We start from the raw sequence: 21,781 nt of genomic DNA, 5'->3' as shown, positions 1-21,781 counted from the left end.
GCTTTTGGGATGAGCTCTAATTGCTCATGGATTGTCTCAATATATTGCCATTGATTGGTAATTGATTGGCCTATATTGGACCATAGCATTGCTCTAATTTCAGCTACAATTTTGTCTAGTTTGAGCTCATTTTCCAGCTCTTTGATCTTGTCTTTAAGGGCTTTGATTTCCTTGCCCTTTTCTGCCACTTCTCTCTTTGATTTATCATGTCTGTCATTGACTTTGGCTAATTTTTCCCTGGTCTCATTTAACTCTGTCATTTGAGCTTCCAGGATTTGGATTTCATTCTTCAGCTTTTGCATATCTAGGCTTTGGGCCTGCTCTGTAGTTGTTGGCGCTGCTGAAGTAGATGTTGCTGTTTGTTCAGTCTGTTGAGGAGGAGGAGAAATGATAGGAGCAGTTTCCTCAAGATTGATGATCTGAGGAGGAGGCTGAGAGGTCTGACCCTCTTCTCTTTGTTTCAATGCTGCTTGCAGGGCCGCTTGTGTAGCCTCAGATTCTCCCAATTTCTCTTGTGCCTGTACAAGCTGTTTATAAATGGAAATCAACAAGGCTATGGTATCCTGCTCATGCCTTTGTTGGGCTATCTCATCTGTCTGAGGGTGAATGGTAGCTGGGAGTTTGATTTTCTTCCTCAAGGCAGCCATGTCAGCATCCCTCAACTTCAAGACTTCCTGTATTCCTTTAATATCTTTGGGGTCATGCCCAATTTCAATGATTATGTCTTCCAAGGACCTTATTCTGTTGTCCTTCGCCTGGGATGATGCCCTCTCCAATTCCAGCTGAGAGGCTGTAGCATTAAGGCTGCTCTCTAGTTTGTAATTTTCTAATGTTTTGTCTGCCAAGGCAGCATCCACCATCTCACCAGTCTGTTTGTGCAGTTCAATTTTATCCATTGGGTGTATGTCCTTGGCCAGGACCTCCAGGTTGGTCCTGAGGTAATCTGAGACAGATTGGGGATGCAGTGCCGTGGGCAAAAAATGGCTCATAGTCAATTTGCCTTCTTGCACATCAAATGCAGACATCAGTCTTTGTTGGTTGGTGGGAGCCATTTTCAATAAATGGTTGTACAGCTGTACCTTGACAGGGTCACTCCTCCTTTTGATGTCTATAAATTGCTGCTTGATGCTCTTTTCTCCTTCTCTTTGCTAGCTGGAGGAGCTGACCTCTCCTCCCATAGCTCTATCCTGCTCCTGCTGGAAGGAACTGGCTGAAGCTTCTCTGCTGGGTGGGCCCATGCCCAATGCTTGCCTTATTGCTATGTCATCCTCCGAAAAGTCATTCAATCTTTGTCTTTTCTCTTCCTGGTTGATAGATGAAGTCAGAGGAGTTTCTCTATCCCTTTTTCTGCTTAAGTCCTCCTTCTGTGGAGTTTGGAGGACCGAGGTGTCAATGGTGACTTCTGGCCTAGGAGGCACTATGTTCTGAGCCTGTTGCTCAGTGGAAGCTGGAGTATCAACTGCTCTTTCCTGCTGTAAGGGCTGCTGTCTGTCATGTTGCCCTTTTTCCTGCTGCAATTCTTGTTGCTGTTGTTGCTCTGCCTGCTGCTGCCTTTCTTTATCTGCTTGCTCTTGAGTCACTGGAGGTGGCTGCTCCTTGCCATGGAGGGATTGTTCTGTCTCCATTGCCTTTTCTTTGCCTTTGTCAGATGCACTTTCAGTGGCCTTAGTAGTTTGCTGTTTGTTAGTTGAGGAGGATGCAGCTGCTCCCACTTGTGTGCTTGGAAGTGTGAATACCTGTGAACAAAGTTCAAGGTCAGCCATCTTCCTTAGATTCCTTACTGCCCTCTGATTTAGCTCTTCTTGTGACACAGGCTCTTCTAAGGTCCCTCTCCTCCATTTGTCTTGGTTAGCATATTTTTCAATGTGAGGGATTCTATGATGATCATAGGCAGACAACTTATATTTGAGCTTCCTCATTGTTACAAAGTGATTAGGGTCATAGGGTGTCCATGGGAAACTGGTTTGAAGGCCAAGGGACTCAAGCATTCTATCTGCTTCCTTCCATCCTTGCTCCCTCTCGTTATAGATAAAATGGCCAAGTTAGCTTTTCACCTTCAACTGTGCTTTTTTACCTTTTCCTGAAAAGTGAAGCACATCCACCCGGCCAAATTGCCTAAAATACTCTAGGGCAAATAGCCTCATAGGCACATACTTAGGTAATCTGAATGGAGGCAAATCACACCCATATATCCTGATGACGGTGTGGTGCTGGTAGAAGTACAAATCCCCAATGCTGTAAGATTTAGACAGCTGAAGAATTCTCTGCATGTCATCAGTGAGTCTTGGAGGAGGCGAGCTCATTAGCATTGTCATAGCTGGATGGATGAACTGATCAATAAATTCACAGTAAGTGTATGGAGAATCAGGTGTAGTGTGGAAGACAGAGGACCAATAGACCACTGATCTAGGATTGCCCTGGGCATCCACCCTTTTGATAGAAAAATGAAATTTTTCATGTTGATGGTATAAGATCAAATGATAGATGTAGGAGGTATATCTGAATACCCTTTCTCTCGCCAAATTCATCAATTGCTCATGAATCTTGTCTGATATGTAGGTGGCATAGTCATAGCAGATTGGTGACTTGCCAGGAGTAAACATAGACATCATTACCAGCACAGTTGTATCAATATGCTCAATTGAATTATATCCCAAGATGGGACTAATCATATCTGCAAGGTCTCTGCCCAGCCCATTGAGATATACATGACCAATTGGAGGGTACATCACAATGTCAGAGTTAATGTATAATTGATTAAGTTTGGTAATTTGAGCATCTGTCAGTTTAGCCCCTTGTTTTATCAGGTTCACTAGTGACAAAGGGACCAACTTCTTCTGAGTGTTGAAGCAAAGCATGTCTCTGATGGCTTGAGGGGTAACATAGAAAAGTACTGAACCAGATGGGTCAACAACAGCCCTTTGAGAAGCATCATAATTTTCAGCACAGAGGTGAATTAGTTCAGGGAACTGGTTGACCTGAGGGAGCTTAAAAATAGGGAGGAAAGAGTCCCATATGCCCAATATATCTGTCCCATTTTCATGCTTGGCTTTCAACTCATTCAACAGATGAATGTGGAATTTGCTGCTCATAATCATTTCTTCTGTAATTTGGTAATCCATATCTGCCAAGGCTTGCCATTCCAAGTTCCTTTGAGGGGCATTCAGAGGCTGAACATTTAGTATTACAGGTGTCTCCATTGCAAAAGAGGATTCTGAATTGAGTGCAAAAGTGGTTTCAATTGAGCAGAGCTGTATAAAGAAGTGACTCTTCAACAGGGAGGTGAATTTGTAAGGAACAGGGAGTAGTTCTTGTAAATAGCAATTGAAATACTATTTGTAGTGCAAATAGGACAAATGTTTGGCCTCACTCTGTCTCTCTCAGTGGTTAAATTCAGTTTGAATGAGTCTGCCGCGATTGCGCGAACAGAGCTTGATTTTTTAATGAAAATGCAGGTAAACAAGGCTCGGCTAGTGTTGTTCGAGTTCACAACTGTAAAAGGGGCAGGTGCAAGGATTTGTGCCGGTGAATTCAAGAGTTTTTTCTGTTATAAGCTCTTTTGAGGGAAATAACAGACAAAGCAGGTACGTGAAGGATTTACAGTGGAAAATACCTGGTGAGGAGTAGGCAATGGTCGCGGATGACTGTGGAAATGGTGCGCCGCTGGTCTCCTGGTCAGGTTCTGTAGGTTGGTGGACTTTGGACGTGAAAATCGCATGCAGGCGCAACAAAGTTTTTTGTAAGAAAATGGGAAAAAACACGAAATTTCACCATAATATTGGTTTTTTGGACTTTTGGCGCGTTTTTCTGCTGACGTCAGCATGATGTCATAGGTGGGGTCAGGGGCGGCTGACGTCATAGGTGAGGTGGCGGGCTCTGATTGGTCCACGGGAATGGTGAAGTGGCAGCACAGGTCGACAGACGGTCGGGCGCAACGGTTGACATGACGGCATGGTGGCAGTGACGTGGGATGATGTGGAGGTGACGTAGTATAGGCGGAATAACCGAAACCGGAAACAGCCAGCGGTTTCATATCGCACCACTCATGGTACGGGGGGGGAATCTGTCAGTCGTACCTCCGACGAGCTGCGGCGGGGACGCGTGGCTGCCGAGTGACGTAACCCTTTTACGGACATCGGAAGATATCCGTCGGATGTGAGACCCGCTCCAATATCAACGATGATCGTCGGATGTGAGGGGCTCGATCCAACAGTTGTCGGGGGAGTGATGTGATCGGCGGATATGGCGGGTAAACAGTGGACGTCGGAGCCACTCCGATGTGATAAGAGCCGTTGGATGTTCAAGCTCCGATCGGACGGTTGTCGGGGTCGATGACATGATCGGTGGGTACGGCAAAGGCGCGACATTATTTAATATTTATTTTCGGAATGCGCGCTTAGGCGGAGGATCATCGGGGTATGGTGTTTAGCAGGGTTTTTCAATATATTTCGACAAAACAAATACGCGCCGAAACTTTGGTTAATCACAAAAAATGGGTTTTTGTGTATTATTTGGCAATTTGGAGCGGGTAAGGGTAGAACAAGGTTTTTGCAAGGTTTATGTGCAAATGGGGGTAATGAGTTTAAAAATGGATTTGGAAATGGGGAAAGGGTTTGGCTTAGGTTTATCAAGATGACCAGGTGTCATTTGATCCCTAACATAGGACTTATTGGCTATAATGCCAAGGGGAAGGGATATTTATACAAAATTTGGGGTTTATACACCATGGTGTTAATAATATTAGGGGAAAGGTAATATAGGGGATTTACATAGTAAAGTTAGAGTTAATATGGGGGAAGATGTGAATGAGGGGGGAAAATCACTAAGTTTATTTGAAACTTACTTAGTTTAGGGAGTAGATCAAAATGAAAAGAATTTAGACAAGAAATGTGGCTTCTAAAAAGATTAAGAACCACCATGAAACCATAATTCTTCCATGAATCTCAAGTGATGAGGGAATGTTAGTAAATGATATGAAAAGGGAAAAGGGAGGTTAGACATGCTCCTTTGCTTGCTGCAACCTGATGAAGAAGAACCTTCTCATTTCTTTGACTCTGCCTTGGTAAACAAAGCTAACACAGCTGCAATGGTAAGGATAACCTTTCTGCAACCCAACTACATACCCAACTACTCGCCTAACATTTTTTATTTCTTCTTGGAGGGTGCACTTGGACTTGCAGACCCTTACCTGCCTTTTCTTTTCTTTGGCTTTTTCTTTTGTTTTTTTCTATCTACTTCTACCCTTATTTCTTCCAAGGTCCCAGATTAAGCTGTTGGGAGCCTTTTCTTCTCTACCTGAACTATTTGTCTGCCAAGATTAAACAGTTTGGACAGACTTCTTTCTCTAATCTACAACTGAAAATTTAAAACATGACATGGTCCAGATTAGGCTATTGGACCATCCATCAAAATTGGGATGCATTAATCTATTTACACACCTTGTACTTCTTTGGAAATATGTGATCTTTGCATGATCAAAGCAGAGCATATTTGAAACTTCTATAGCCAATCATGAAATATGAAACCTATTGGTATAGGTAGCTAACAGGTTGCAACATTAATAAATGGAAGAACAGTCCAATTGTTCCAAAGCACAAGGGGATAAGGCAAGGGTTCCTTTTGTCACCCTTCCTATATGTTCTAATGGAAAATGCCCTTAGTAGAAAGTTAGAGCAAGATAGACAAAGGGGTTTGATCACTGGTATTCACTTCAATAGAGGAACAAAAGGATAAAATCACAATTCACAATGACACTCTCCTAATTGGAAGAACCTCAATAACAATGGCAATATCAATCAAGGCAAATCTTCATTTCTTCCTCGAAGCATCAGGAGGATTACTTAACAAAATAAAAAACAATACATATGGTTGTAATGCCCCCCCAGAATTCTCCTTAGAGGAAATTTCAACCTAAAAGTGCCCATGAAATTTTCATGTAATTTCCATGTCATAATATGTAAATCAATCAAAATCCTTTAAATTTAAATAATTTAACATAAAATATTTATTATTAATTTTGGTATTGATGAAATATTTTATTTTTAATTTGGGTATTCATGAAATATTTTATTAATGTTATTTATCTACCTTACCCATATGAATTCGAATATTGAAAATGTTATTAATGCAATGTAAACCTTGATATTAGTGAACAAATATAAATTAAAAATGGGGCCTATTGACATTAATAACCATGCCCCAAAAAACACCTATATATATATATATATATAAGATTTAAATAATTAACATGTAGTTAAATATAAAATATAAAATAGTTAAAAATAAAATATAGTTATAGTTAAATATTTAAAAAACGTATTTAAGAAAGGATAAATTACCAAATTCTTGCCAAAAATATAAAATATGTAATTGAGTTTAGCATTCTATGATCTATATTATGAAAAGTAAGAAAACTTTTGGTAAAAATCACATCATCAAAGTTTTGTCGACGTTTGGACCATCCTAATAAAATCTATACTATTGGCTCTTCCCCTATATTAATATGCAATTCTCCAAGCTCCAACTAGAATACTAACGCAACTTGAAATCCTCCTAAGAAAATTTCTATGTCAGGGGGGAAGTTAGAGACAAAAAGGTTCCATCTTCTCAGTTGGAAAAAGGTTATAGCTCCCTATGAAAGAGGGGAAATTGGTATCAAGCAACCTGAGCTTATGGACATAGCCTTGGGAGCGAAAATCCTTTGGAGACTTATAACAAAGGAACCTACCTACTTGGTGGAAACAAGTTCTAGGAGGAAAATACCTCTCCACTTCTCGACAACAGGTTCTCAAATTTCCTCCTATCCCTCTTTGATCTTGCTCATCAATTTGGAAAATTTATAAGAAGGCTCTCCCACTTATAAAATCCCACACATCCATAGTTTCAGGGAATCAGAGTGAGATATATTTATAGGAGGAAAGCATCCTGGGAAAGGAAATTTTGTCCACCCAACGCGCTCTTCATCCTCTAAGAAACTGGTGTGCAGCTAGAAGCATATCTCATCTAACACAAATTTCACTTTGGGAGTAAAATGGATAATCTTGGGAGGCCTATAAACCCCTGCTTCTCCTAGATGGAATATCTCATTTATGGATCTTAATAATAGAAAATTTGAAAGTCTTTGGCCAATTTTAAACACCTAGAAGAGTGGTTTCAAATGGATCGCAGGGAAAGACTACACAATTAAAAGTGGACGCAGGGCGCTTAAAGAGGAGAAAATCCAACAAACTCTCTAGCCATATTAGAAATCTGTGTGGAAATTCAAAAGCCTTCCCAAGATCAAATTATTCAATTGGACTCTTCTTGGAGGGAAGATCTTAACAATAGAAAAATTGAGAAAGCAAAACCTCCAGGGTCCTTCAAGGTGCCCCCTTTGCATGAATTTAGAATATCCAATACAACATCTGTTCCTCTTACGCCCATTCTCACAAGCATGTTGGAAGTCTTTAGTCCAACCCCTCTCAGTCCAACTCAATTTTAATCTACCTCTTCTAGAATTCTTTGTCCAATGGAACACAAGCTACCTCTCCCCCCTAAAAAAGAAATCTCTTATCAAACGCTTCTGGCTCACTCTCCCAAAATCTCTTTGTTGGAAAATATGTTTAGCAAGGAACAAAAGTACATTTAAATAAACAAGGTCAAAGAAAAGGAAAATCATGGCAAAATCTTGAGGCCTAACAACTGAGACTATTTTATCAAAAGGAAACAATAGGCTAGATCCCCAAAAACTATAGGAAGTAGAGTCCCAATGCTTCCATTTTATCCTCCCAAAAATCGATCAAGATACCCATAGGCCTCCTAAGGCACAACCTTCTTCGCAAAGTTGGAAAATAAGGATGAAATATCATGACTTCCTAGCTTGGATAAAAGAGAAAAAAAGATCTTGTCTTTTTTTCAATGGAGCTTCTAAAAACAATCTAGGGAAGGTTGGAGTAGGGTGAGGCATCATTACTCCAGAAGGAGAAGAAGGAACTAAATTTGAATGGGGCATGGGAAAAAAATCCAACCAATTGTGCGGATGCTTACACCCTACTTTTGGGTGTTACAATTCTTTGTGAGCAGTAGAGATAATACCCCATAATCCTTGGTGACTCAACCTTACTCATAAAATAAACTAGCTAAAGGTTCAAGCTCAAACAATGCAAATATAATGCAAATATTAATCCACATTCAATCACACCTAACAAATCTAGAAGGAGTCACCTATCATATCGTAAGGGAAAATGATAATGCAACAGATCGACAAACAAACAAAATTTTCCAAATACCCTAAGGTGAAGCAAGGATCAACAATGAAACTTTGAATATTCCCCACCCACAAACATGATAAACGAAATTAGTATCTCCTTGGAACTTGTTCCATAATCAGCAAGTTCCATTTTCGTAGTCATCTCCATATTAGGCAACAACATAGAGTATCATCAAGAAAGGATGAATTGGAATTTTAACCAATTCCCCTCCCGGGAAAAAAAAAATCCACAACCTCTAGAAGGACGATATTCTCAGACCAAATCCTCTGTAAAATATCTCATTATCACTTCAACCCAAAAAATAATCCCAATCTCTCGAGTTCCCCGCATCACATGCATAATCAACCTTGATTGAATTACAAATTCTCCCTTCCCCATCCGTTTTCCCTCACTCTCATGCCTTGGTCTATCATCCCTTTGAACCCAAATTCCCTATCATATTACCTTTGCAATGGACCCTTCTATATCATCTAAGTCTCCATGCAAGTGTTGTGAAAGCCTCCACGTGGAACTGGCTTGGACTAGATAACTCTAGTGATGATGGAACATCCAATGTGAATAAGTTGTCAACCTTGAGATTGGGAGCTTACAAGCAGAGGCATCTTCACTTAGGGAGGCACTCAACAGGGCAAATCAATGTTGCAAACACCTTGAAAAGGAAATCACCTCTCTACAAGAAATCATCATTTCCCAACACTGTCAAATTTCTTCCTTGGAACAACGAATATATTCTGCTAGAATCTAAAACTTCATGATCCTTTTAATAAAACAATAAGATCAAGATCAAACCATGGAAGAGGACAAGTCCATCAACTAGGCCAAGCAGGTATGAACAAAACAAATCCAAGTGGAAGATCCTTCTACAGTTAAAACATTTTTGTATCTAAATATGAAATGCAAATACATATTTCTTTTGTCTCAGTTTGTACGCTGCTACACACACAATGCACTAGAAATATTTGACAATTTAATAGTAAATAGTAGTAGCAAAGTTGATATAGGTGGATATTGGTGGCCACCCACCTATTCCACTTGGACCCTCACCATTGTTTCTTTCAGTTTTTCAGTTTCCTTAATTGTAGCACAATTTACTATTTTTGGCAGTTTTTCGGGTCCTAAACTTCTGGAGCCGTTTTGAGGCCCTAAATGTTTTTTTGGAAAAATTTATCCAATGATTATGTGAGTAATCATGTTGGTAGTTGTATTCCTTGGAGAGATATTTCCAACAAGGTATCATATGCGTCAAACAGAGATAATATGACCAAGTTACAACCTCGAGAAGTTCGCTACCCAACTAACCCCAACAGGGCACATAAACTCTTGGTGTTACATCTTCTCGGGTTAGGGTTTTGGTTGGTTAGGGTTTTCTCTTATTATTCAATAATGAAAAGGCCTTTGAGCCTCATTGTAACTCAGTTCAGAGGCATGTAGTTGCAACATCTCTTCTCATAGATAAACTACCATCACCTGAGCTATCTTATTTCCATTATGTTTGTAAGTATAGTTCAATATTTTTCTATTGATGAAATGAAGTGTTTTTTTGCTGCATCTCTGTGTTTATGACTATATCTGTAAGTTGTTGCATTCTTGTTTAAGTTCAGATCAGTGGTATTAGAGCGGTCTGTTCTTTCTCCGTTTTTCTTTGCATGTCCCCAACGAGGTCAGGGTATAAGGAGTTAGGGATCAATCTGGTTGAACCATTGCAAGATAAGCCTCGCAAAACCGACAAACTCCCATGGTGAAAGAAAAGAAAGACGAGGGGGCAGGAGTTCCTTTCAAAATGTTGCTCAAAGAAGCCCTTGAGCGACAGAGGGACGCAATCATGGATAACTTTGTCCATATCCTTCGACGACTACCCATAGGCAATGCATCTTCATCTAGTAGCCACTCTGGAGGTGCCACTCCTTTTAAGGTACAAGTTAACTTCGATATTCCCATATTCGAAGGCCTCATAGATGTAGACACCGTAGATAAATGGTAAAATATATTGGAAGGATATTTTTTAGTTCATAAATTTTCTAATCAGGAAAAGGTTATGTTTGCACTTCTCAAAGCCGCCCCACACATCAAGGACTGGTGGGAAACCTACTGTGAACAAAATGACGAGAGTGAACCCTCACTATTTTCAACTACACCCACTTGGAATTCTTTCTAAGACGCCATCAAGGAACAATATTACCCTGTCGGGGGCTATGAAGATAAATACATAAAGTGGACCATGCTACGGCAGGGAAGGGACCCGGAGGCTCTGTATTGACTATCAGGCGCTAAACAAGATCACTGTTCGGAATAGGTACCCAATCCCGCAGATTGATAACCTTTTGGACCAGCTCAAGGGGTGAAATATTTCATCAAGATTGACTTGAAATCAGGTTATCACCAGGTTCCTATCGAACCCTCCGATGTGTGGAAGAATGCCTTCAAATCCAAGGAGGGCCTTTTGAATGGTTGGTCATGCCTTCCAGATTGACAAACGCCCGTGCAACCTTCATGAGACTGATGGATGACATCTTGCGGCCCTTCACCAATGCATTCTGTTATAGACATTTTTGGGCATTGCAAACCCAAGCATAAATGTCCATAAACCAAGGGCTCCTAAGTCCCTAAAGGTGTTGTTCCAACCCCTAAAAGAACAAGGTCAACTGATTACAACATCTCCCAGAAGTTCTCCATGAAAAACTACTCAGAACTGGTCAAAACTGGACCATTTCACCTGCTCCATAGGCAAAGTGCGTTGCATCCCACCTAAATACACACAGTAGGTGCATTGCATTTCAAAAAGCCCTTCTATGGGGTGCGATGGGCGAGAAGGGACAAATGGCAGGGTCAATCCGCAAGGTGGAGAAGCATGGAATCTTCCAGAAACTTCTCCTGTGACACTTGCCTCTCTGAATTCGACCAGGGATGAGTAAGAGATCATCAATCTCCAAGTGGAATCAAGAACTATCAGAGGGAAGACACTAATCAAATCTCAAGCTGACTCACCCTCCTTGTAGACATCTATATAAGGAATTGCTGTTGGTTTCTTGAGACAAACATCATAGTGTTGGGTGATCTAAGCTTTTCATCAGGGGAAGAAGGGCTTACTTGCTGAGAGGATGATGTTGGGTCAGAACAATTGGTTGTAATTCTCTTGGCTCTTTCTTGATTATCAATAAAACTATTCAAGTTTTCCTCCATACACTTGTGTGATTGATGTTTTATGCGTTTGTGTGGTTAATATACATCTGATCCTGTATTGCTTATGATAATAGATCTATGTTCTCGTATAGTGTTATGCTGCTTTGATTCTACAGGTACTCTGTGAATCTGGGTATGAAAGCAAGTAGCAAGGACTATCAGAAGAGAGAGGAGTCGAGCAAGGAACCAAGCGCAAGACAAAGGTTGGTCTCCTTTATTCTTCTCTCATCTATCTTTCATAAAGGAAAACGAAAGTAGTTTTAGTTTGTTTGTTTCTAAGGTAGCTACCAGCCTTAGTAGGATTAGCAGTTCTGCATAGACACTATTCCCGGTAACAAAATGGCGACTCCGTGGGGGAGCGAGTAGATTGTTTGTTCATCTACATTTTTTTACTTTATAAACTTACAGACGGAGCCTGAAGTCAAGCCAGCTAGCCTTCGAACTGCATTTGCTATGCAAGTGCAAAGTAGATCAACGCTGCTTCAGTCAATCTTCGGGTTTTGTTTATGAATTAAACAATTGATTTACAAGCTTTCTAAATGCCTTCGTGGTGGCTCTAGTAACCTCCTTAGATTCACCCCTGTGATTGATTTACTGATTACCACTTGCTTGGCCTAAATCCTTGAATTGAACTGCAAACTGTGACCCAGAATCCAATCAAATTCTCGTCCCTGGTCCAACACAATGTTTGTTCTGTGAACTTCAAATGTAGCGCAGTTCCCGAGTGTAGTAGGTGTGTTGCATTTCAATTTCACTGTGTTACAGGTGCACTGATCAGACAAGGCCTTGTTCCTAAATTTTGGTTTCTGTGTTCACTCTTTTCAGATCTATTCAGGAGTTTTGCTGCCTGTAGTCAGTACACCTCTGTTTGAAACCCCTTTCCTTGCTGTTATTCCGCCTCTATTGTGCAAAGAACTGTAAATGTTTTTATGTATTTTTGAGTCATTTTCAGTTCTCCTTTACAAAGAAGTAGCGTAATTGTACTGTCGTTTCTTGATTTGAAAGTGTTGCAAGTGTCGTTTTCAGTCATAGAAGAGACTCTGATTGCTCTTGATAGTCGATTACCCTGTTACTATTGTATTTGATATGAATTAGTAGTTTTTCTAGTGTCGAAAGCAAGTTTTCAATTCCAAGTCACAAAGTGTTGTCATTGTCCTCATTTTGTTTTGAAAAGAAGTTTGTTAGTAATTGTCGCTTTGAAAAAATAATTCAGATTTGCGCATTAGCTTTCTTTTTATCATTTACACATTAAGAAGGCTGAAAACAAATACATGCACGTGCATTTGCATTTAGACTATTTGTTGGTTTGATTTAGGACAATGCATATAGTGTGTGCTCTTTGCTCTTTGTTGAAAGAACGCCATCTCTCTTTCCTTAGTAGCTAGGATTTTCATTTGTAAAAAGAAGATTAAACGACTGTTTATCATCTTAGATTGCATTTTAGGAATTGTACATCTACATCACGCGGTGAACCTGAAAGGCAAATTTCTTAAGCAAGATCAACCATAAAATAAATTTAATGAATCTAAAAACGCTTTGGAACCTAATGCACAACATCTAGAAGTCTAGGCTAGAGACGTATTCCGGCGTCGTAAAGCTTGATAACTGTTGTTTTCACTGTTGGTTGGGTGATTCCTCCACTTTGAGACAATAAGTGCCAGTACGGATTTGTGCTCCCACGTACCGTCGAGTATATTTTGGGAGACCACAATAGGCTTAATCCTTTATCCATAGGAAGCCATGTCTGCCGCCCTATCGATCGCAATGTACTGAACACAACATTCGGGAAGATTGACTGCCATACTGTAAAAAGTATTATGCAGTTTTGTGATTGCTTTGGTAATCCCTTTGTCTAGATTTCCAGAGCAGTCCCTTTCGTTCCTTTTCAGACTCCTTAACGGAAAAGGTCCATCTGAGCACTTGTCACTTCAGGCTCATTAAAAATCGAAGGCGACTAGAGTCATCTTTTGCTTTTTCTCGACTCTTAAAAATTGAAAAAACAAGTTGTGTCAAAGCGTCTAAAATTTATTTTAAACAGAATAATTATCACCTTTCCTACGTTGGTTTTAGGTTGAGGAAAATGGGGTCCACCAACCAAGGAGTTCCCCTTGGAGGAAATCCTAGCCCCTTCTCTCTTGGGGAGATGTTGGTGCATCCCATATGGCCACATTGTCGCTTCCAGGACTGACAATTGGTTTGCCTGTATGGCTCTTCTCAACCTCCATCATTCAGAACACCGTGATTCCTGAACAATCGAGTGTCCACCAACCAAGGAGTTCCCCTTGGAGGAAATCCTAGCCCCTTCTCCTCTTGGGGAGATGTTGGTGCACCCCATATGGCCACATTGTCGCTTCCAGGACTGACAATTGGTTTACCTGTATGGCTCTTCTCAACCTCCGTCATTCAGAACACCGCGATTCCTGAACAATCGAGTCAGCAACTAAATGACACCAGAGATACCCCCCAACCCTCTACTTCATCCAATTCTTCCTCTCCTCCTTCCTCTTCGCTTGATGAAGTTGGTAAAGCCAAAAATCAAGTACCTGAGAAGAAGAAGGAGAAGAAGAAGAAAGAGAAGAAGAAGAAGGAGCCAAAGGCGAAAAGGGGCAACCAAGCGTCGTCTAGTGAAAATCCACACACTGCACCGACCAGGCCTAAATCGCCATGTGTCATTTGCAAAGGAGACCACTATCATCGAGATTTTCCTTGCATCTCTCGGATCTTAAGGGACTGGTCTCCTCGTTTGCACAACCCGGTGTCGTCAACCTCTGATGATCATGTTGAAAGTACACCATCAACTAGTGAAAGTGAAGCCCCTGGACAAAAAGGAAAATGTAAATTTCCTTGTAAACTATGTGAAGGCGATCATGCCGTCCACTGTTGTCCCTTCTTAGATGAGGCTAAAATAGTTTTGAACGACCATCTGGTTTCACCGTTACGGCTCCCTCTTGGATATAAGAAACTCTTGCTGAGTCCGTCACTAGTTGAAAATCCGGATGACATGCCCTTGTGGTCAGCCGAAGCGTCTATCATTGAAGATAAACCATCTGAATCCATACCAGACGAAAGTCAAAAGGTCGAGGTGGAAGTTGACCCGGTCTTGCCTTCAGAGGTTCCATCTTCAGATGATACAGTCACCAAAGAGAACAAGGATGACACCGTCCAAATTCTTTTCGTAAGCACAAACTCCGATGAACATGGGGGCAGTTTATCCGTTCCTTTACCACAGGAAGGAAGTTCGTCAGAGTCATACCCGGCCATCTATTCGGTCCCACGTCCAAGCAACCTAGTTGTTTCCTTTGATTGGAATCTAATATGCAGACCCCATTTACCGGCTAGTTTACCATTTCGAATCATTGCTCAAGTATATAGAATGGTCATGGCCAGTACCATCACAGATGAAGGGGATTCTGTGAGTATCCTTTCCTCAACTACTTGGAAAGCGCTTGGTTTGCCATCTCTTTTGACTGAGATGAGAAATCTAACAGGCTTTGACAAAGGAACCAGTCGACCGTTAGGGATCCTTCCCAATGTGCCCATATCATTGAGAGGGAAAACCATTCACATGAACATAATGGTAGATTGGTTGTTATGATGCTAATGTGTTGGCTGAGATAGAACAGGAGATGGAGATCATTAAAGTGAAGTTGCAACATTGGACCTCAAGTCAAGAGCAGGTTGTCATACATGTAATGTATGTTTGGCATGGATGTATGTAACTTAAGGATTGTTATAGGTTTATATACATGAGGTTTATGTACATGTTTTTATGATATGGTTACATACATGATAGATGATTGTTGATTAATATAGTCATATGCACATGTGTTGGATAGTCATGAATGATAATAACACGTGGTTGTAAGCATTGTTATTGTTGGTTAGGTCAGATAACTTAATGATTATGTTATATGATATGTTGTTGATGAGTATGATATATAGATTATTGTTGTTATGTGATATTAACTTGATGATTAGGGTTATTTCCTTGAGATCTTGATGGTGTAATTTGGATTGGTCATATGCGTGATGGTTATGTTCATTGCATTGAAGAACTTGATGTTATATATATTGTGTTAACCTAGTTTGACCTATGCAGATGGCTATGGTTGTGATATTCATGTATAAGCCGACATATTTCTGACATGGTGTTGTACTAATCTAGATTGATCGTACATATGTGATCGTTATGCATGAAAAGCAAATGCTTATGAGATTATGACGTGAACATGTTTGTTAGTTTTTTTTCCAATGGAAAAATCATAATCTTTCATTATGTGGAAAAATTACATGTAGTAGATGCCCAAGGCATATGCATGTTTGTTGGCCTGCGACCATTTCAAAAAACATTTATTAGTAAATTTGTTGGCGTAAGCCATTTACTGTGAAATTGTTCAATAAAAATTTACCTGTACATAATATCCTCACAAAGGTATTCATTATGTTTTGCCATATATCATAAAAAATTTACATATTTTTTTGAGAAAAAAACAGAGATAAACAACAAAACACTTAGGGCCTTTCCACCCTATGATATGCCTGATATATATAAGGGCGATGATGGTATTGGTAATGATCGGCTCCTATCTATTCCGAGATCATCCACAAGCCTCGGGGTAGTAGCATGCCCTCCTTGGAAAGCCTGTCAGCACCTTCGTTATATTCCCTGTATATATGATGACAAGAAATTGAGTTAAAAATTGCTTTGTAGGTGATAAATTCATCCAATATATTTCAAAGTGAAATAGCATGACAATGATTTTTATTGTTGAACCAGTTGATAATGATATTTGAATCCCCAAGAATCTGAATGGTAGTGTAATCATGAGCTAAAGCAAAGTGCAGCAGAAGTATGAGGGTAATTAGCTTGGCATAATTGTTTGTCCCCTCCCCCAATCCCATTTGAACTTTATAATAGTGATGTTCAGAAATATATAAAATGAAGCCCCCTTCACATCCATGGTATTGAGCCGCTCCATCAAAGAAAGTCCATGGTCGGGATTTGTCAATCCGTTTGGGGGAGGTAGTTTTGCGGATATGGGAGTTTTAAACTTATAAAATTTCATTATAGGCTGCCACAGCCTTTGCTATGATGAGAGGCCATCGAGCTATTGCTTCATTAAATATGATGTGGTTCCAGGTGAGCCATATAGTCCAACAGAGGATGAGGGGGAGACATTGTTTTTTGGAGCCCTGGTGCACTGTGGTCCAAGTGTTCCAAGCTTGTAGAATTGAGGGTCCCTACCATGTATTTTGAATGGAGAGCTGCTGAGTAATAACTTGCCAGAGCTAGATGACTATAGGACAAAGCAGGAACATATGCTCATTTGATTTAGAGTCTTGTTTGCACAAGACACACCAATTCAAACCATATATAGATTTGTGCAAGAGGGAGTCTCCTGTGGGAGTTTTATTGTTGAGGACACTCCACATGAATAGTTGGGCCCACGGGGGTGTTTTAAGTTTCCAAATCTGTCGCCACCATTCTTTTGAGATCTCTAGTTTGCGATCCAAGAGGAGGGAGATATAACCAAGTTTTGAGGTATATTTACCATGCTTAGTTGGTGTCCATACAAGTTGATCTGGCCCAAATTTTATACGCACATGAGCTTCGACTAAAGAATTAAGGTACACTTCCTAGGTCTGTTGCCACTGTATAGGAATACCCACATCTTGAGCTAACCTTCATTCACAGTTGAAAACCTTACTGTGTATGCGATCAACAATTTGTGCAATTATTTTGATGTTCCTTTGTTGTAAACCTTGAGTCAGATCAGGTGGAAGCTAGTAATTGTCCCCCCCCCCCAATCCATGGATCAATACCGATGCACACTGAGTTGCCATCATTTATGCGCCAGGCCAGACCAAATCTGATGAAAGGCATTGTTTCTAGAATTGTTTTCCAGACTATGGAGATGCCCGATCGTGGCCAAATTGGTAGTCAAATGCAGTCCAAGTTTTTCTGTGACTAGATGTATTTATGGTATGTAACAGTAGTCCAAAGATTCTATGTAGTTAGAAGTGTCCAACTCATCTTGTTTGCAAGGGCTTGTGCAAATACAGGCAGATCCTTTAAACCCCATCCCCCCCATTTTTTTGGTAGGGTGATTTTCTTCCAGCTCACCCAAGCAAATTTTTTTCCTTCTTTTTGTATGTTCCATAGATATCTGTAACATATCTATTGAATATAGAGAATTATTCCCCGAGGGATCCGAGAAAGTGACATCTAGTATATAGATGTGGCTTCCAGCAAATATTTTTATGAGGACAAGGCACCCTGCTCTAGACAGAAATCTATGATTCCAAATTTTCAGTCTCTTCTTGATTTTGATCACTAACCAGATTCAGTCAGCTATCCGGTAGCTATGGGTTTTGATCTAGAAGCCCAAATATTTCAGGCCATTTTTGAGATTATGCATATGATAATGGGAGAAATGGAGGGAGATTTTGTCTTCCTAAGGGAGGTGTGTGTCAGAGTGATAGTTGACTTGGACTGATTTGCGACCATACCAATGGCTTTTTCAAAGAGAGTAAGGATGTCATAGAAGGTAGTAGATTCCCTGATACTGCCATCTAGAAAGATCAGGACATCATCATCGAAAAGGAGGTGGGTAAGGTGACATAGATCACTCATTTTCAGTCCTTTGAATCTGCCTTCCCTTTTTGTGGATTCGATGAGGCTACTGAGCCCCTCCATCACTAATAGTAACAGAAGGGGAGAGAGAGGGCATCCTTGTTAGAGACCCCATTTAGCATGGAAGAAATTGGAAGCAAATCCGTTTATGAGGACACTGAAGGATGCCAAATTGATGCAGCACATGATCCATTCTGTGAAAGTGATAGGGAAACCTAGATGGATCAGAATCATCTTTATGTAGAGCCAGCTAACACGATCGAAAGCCTTTGCAAGGTCAATCTTAAGGATGATGTTTTTCATATTTTTTACTTTGATAGAATGAATGGCTTCCTAAGCAGTACCTATGGCATCATGTATTTGGCGGTCTTGAAGGAAATAAAATTGCTCTGGAGAGATATGGTGGGAGAGTATGGGATGGAGCCTATTTGTGATGATCTTAGAAATGATTTTGTAAAGGGTATTGCATAGAGAGATTGGTCGAAAGTCATTGGAGAATGAAGGGGAGTTGGAATTAGGAATAAGGGCAATGAAGGTAGAATTGATGGCCTCATACATTTTTCCTATGATCTTGCATTCTTCAAATACATTGAGGGGATCATTCTCTATAATATCATAAAAGGCTATATAGAATTCAATAGTCCATCCATCTGGGCCAGGACTTTGTATTTGTTGAACCATTTTAGAGTCCCTTCTAGCTCATCTACAGTGATAGGTGCAGTTAACTCATTTGCAGATACCAGGTCTACAAAACTTGGAAAATTCCCTGCTAATTGAATAATATCAACAAGGTTTATAGCCGGGGGTTCCTTATAATGTTGTTGAAAGTGTGATATGCCTAGCTGAGAGAGTTGATTGAAGGTATTAGCTATGCCTCTGTCCTGTGTGGGCATCTTCCAGATAGTGTTTGAGGCTTTCCTCCCCTTGGCAAAGTTCTGAAAGTAACTTGAGTTCTCATCTCCTGCTTTTAGCCATAGCGTTCTACTCTTGAGTCGCCACGTTTCCTCTCTTTCCTTCAGTATTTTGGGCATTTTATTTTCTAATTTGATAAGTTGTAACTTGGATTCTGCAGATAAGAATCCCCTACTCCGATCATCCATAAGGTGGGCCAAAGAAGACTCAATAGTGGCGAGGGTATGGTCATCCTTTTGAGTTTTTTCCTTTGCCCATTTGATAGTTAATTTCTTGAGTTGCAGAAGATTATAACAGAATCCTTCAGCTCAGGTGTGACCTCATGTGGGGGTTTTTCCAGCTAGAAATCTGAGACCAGTTTGGAGTAGGAGGGGTCCTGAAGCCAAGATGAGTTGAATTTGAACGGAGCCTTGGGATTTTTAGATGGGCCGGTGATTTCTAGGTAGATAGGTGAGTGGTCAGAGATACCTCTTGAGCCAACCCATTGCCTATAGTGGGATAAGCGTAATATCAAGGGGGTCTTTAATATGAATCTATCCAACCTTCTAGCTAGAGCCACCTCCCCAACTCTCCTAATCCTCCAAGTGGGAAAAGGTATGTTCATGGGGATATTCATCAGATGTGCCTGATCTAGAAGGTTTTCCATGGTATCAGAGAGCGGGTCAATTTGAGCTGATGAACCCCAAGACTCGCTATATCCAATGGAAAAGTTTAGGTCACCACCCAAAATGAGGTTATATGTCGAGGTAATGGAGAGGCTTTGGAGTTGATTCCAGAAAACCTCCCACCCTTGGCAAGGCCCATAAACATTTATGACACGAAGATCCATTCCTAGCTCAGTAGAGAAGATGCCTATCCCAATGAAACCCTTTTCTCCCAAAGCTGATTTTAGGTTGATGAAATGAGGATTGTAACCTAGAGCCAGTCCTCTAGACCTCCCATTTGAATCTAGGGAGAAAAAGTACCATCCTGGGTTCAAGCTCCCCAGGATATTGTTAATGTGCTTAGCTTCACCAAGGGTTTCTTGAAGAAATATAATGTCAACAGACTCGGATTCAAAAAGCCTTCGAAGGGCTAGATTTTTGGGCGAGCTAGCCATGCCCCTGCAATTAAATGATAGACACTTCATGGGGGTAACATATCATGGGTGTTTGCTGCTCTAAGAACCCGATCTAAAGAAGATTGCCTTCCAGAGGCCACCTTAGCCCTTGCCCGAAGTATAGCATGTGAGAGATAGGATTTACGACCACGGAGAGGTTTAATGGGGACCGAGGAAAAGGATAGGACAAGACTAGAGAGTTTTGAGGGAGAATCAACTGTGAGGGGGTGGGGGCGCAGTTTGTAGTGGTGGGGAGGGCCGAAAGATGTTGGGGATGGATTGGTGGATGCCTCCAGTGGAAGGGATGGGGAAGTAGTAGAATAAACCAATTGATGGGAGTACAAAGGGTAGGGGATGGGAGGGGGAAAGGTGGTTTGATCTAATACAGATGCATTATGTAGATGGTGTGCAGAATATGCATAAGTAGAAGATAAAATAGGGAGAGGAGGAAAGAGGAATACCCGAGGTACGCGCCGCTTCAACTGCTGCCCTAGCTCGAGTCAGCGGCAGAGATGGAGGTTGCAAGGAGTAGCCTGGAGATGGCCGAGCTTGCTGTACTGAGGTCTCTTTCCTTGATGGTGAGGGTGTTGCTGATGGAGCCTTCCTGGGGGTGTCTGCGGAGGCCCTTCCAATCCCGCCCTCTTTTTCCATAGTTGCTTCCGGGAGTTTTTGGACCAGAGGGCATTCCTTATACAGATGCCCAACCTTGTGGCAATGACGACATCTGAATGGCACTCCCTCATAATCTAGAATTTGAACCCTAGTAAAATTCTGCCATTGCAGTGTAATATTTTCCTCCAAACCCTCTCGAGTATCCAGGTGCACTAGGATGTGGGCTAGAGTGCGATTCTTGGACTGTATAATGGATTTGTCATAATCCAGAAATGTGCCTAGGGTGTTCCCAATTTGCACAAATACTTCTTCTGACCAGTACTGAAGGGGTAAACCAGGTAATCGCACCCATAGGGGTCTGGCACCGATCTGTTCTCTTTCTGGGTCAAAAAGAGGGCTCCATCTTTTGAGCAACACAGGGGCCATTTCAATATGCCAATACCGGGCGAGCGCCATGTTTGTGTATTCTTCAAGGGAAAAGTGGAGCGCAAACCATCCTCGTGGGAGGATCTGTACTTCTGGGAGCTGTATGAAGATCTTCCCCCAGATTTCTTTTACCCATAACCCCAGTCGTTCTGCCGAGTAGGTTCTTCCTCGAACCCTACCCACCAGGACTTTCCCTGCCTTGTCTACAACTTCTCCCATGGTGAGTCCTTCCCCAAATTTGATGGTGTAGTCCTTTCCAGAGGCCTTTACGCACTTTGCTTTCATTTTTCTTGTTCTCTATGTAGTTGGATGATCCAGCAATGGGTCCGAGGGGCTCAGAGTTTCAGGCTAGGATTGATGAGCCGTTGATCTTACCTTGATTACAAGGGTTTCGAAGCATCATGAAGGAGGAGCCGAGGTTTGTTTTGCTACACTGTTGTTGGGTGTGTCGATATTTGTCATTTGTGTCTCCGTTGCCACAGGAATCTCACAAACAAGGAGAGTGGAAGGATTTGTAGAGAAAAGTTGATCCACAGGGGGTGAGGGATCAAAGGGAGGGGATGAGTAGGCGGCCAGGAGGTTGAGGGTTCCAGGAGATAGCGGGGGACAATCTAAAGCAGGTGAGTCAATGGAGAGGGTCCCAATGTGGAGAGTGGAAGCTGTAAACCC

This window comes from Pinus tabuliformis, chromosome 3_1 (assembly GCF_031772625.1).
Source record: "Pinus tabuliformis cultivar Carrire ecotype Pingquan chromosome 3_1, CPIR1, whole genome shotgun sequence".
In the NCBI taxonomy this organism is placed as follows: domain Eukaryota; kingdom Viridiplantae; phylum Streptophyta; class Pinopsida; order Pinales; family Pinaceae; genus Pinus; species Pinus tabuliformis.
Note: the sequence above shows the minus strand (reverse complement) of the source record.